Source organism: Rattus rattus, chromosome 1 (assembly GCF_011064425.1).
Source record: "Rattus rattus isolate New Zealand chromosome 1, Rrattus_CSIRO_v1, whole genome shotgun sequence".
In the NCBI taxonomy this organism is placed as follows: Eukaryota; Metazoa; Chordata; class Mammalia; order Rodentia; family Muridae; genus Rattus; species Rattus rattus.
The window spans coordinates 62,350,013-62,351,037 of record NC_046154.1 but is presented as its reverse complement, the minus strand read 5'-3'; positions in this window follow the sequence as shown (position 1 = coordinate 62,351,037).

Genomic DNA, 1,025 nt, shown 5'->3' with positions numbered 1-1,025 from the left:
CTCTCATTAAAGACGTTTCTCTTGGTAGCAGAGACCATTACAGAAAGACACAACTAAACAAAGGCAGAGAACTGATTCTATGGTGTACAGCTCTACTTGATACATTTATAACACAACCACCATGCATAGGGTCCAGGGAGGACCAAACACATGGGAATGGAAATATTTTAAAAGCCAGAGGACCAGGATGTCTGCTGAGAAATGACAGGGATACTAACTCACCGTGCCTCAACAATACTACTTGCTATATAAAGCCTGATCAACAGTAAGGTCAATAGACATGCTAATGTGGAATGGAAAAATCTCATGGGCCCCATCCCTGGAAAATGAACTATGGCTGATGAACAACTGCTGAGGAGAGAGAATTAGTTTTCCCCAGGGAAGTGCACACTAATAGTTTATCCAATAGCAAGTGGTAAACCATGGAATAATATACATACGAGCAACAATCAACTGACCCAACAGGTTGTATGTATATGAGTAACAAAGTAATTATGAGAAAGGAGGCCATGAGTTTAAGAGAGACAGGATTTATGGAAGGGCTTGGAGAGAGGAGAATAAGAGGGAATCAATGTAATTATATTTTCATTTTTTAATTGCAAAGAGTAACAAAAATTTAAGACCTTTTAAATAATCAAGCAAGTTTCTTTATGTTAACATAGCCAATGATGCAAGCTCCAAGGGAAGCTGTGAGTTTAGAAAACTAAGTCCTTTAGGTATTAAGAAACTCAATTATTGCTCTGCTCCCAAAACCCGTGGGAGAGAGACCTCACCGCCTGGTCAGGTGGGCACTCCTGAGACTGCAGAGCAGAAGAGACCACCAACACTGCCCACCCCTGCCCACATCCCTGGCCCAAGAGGAAACTGTATAAGGCCTCTGGGCTCCCGTGGGAGAGGGCCCAGGAGAGGCAGGAGCCCTGCCTGAGACACCGCCGAACCTGAAGGAAACAGACCGGATAAACAGTTCTCTGCACCCAAATCCCGTGGGAGGGAGAGCTAAACCTTCAGAGAGAGCAGACACGCCT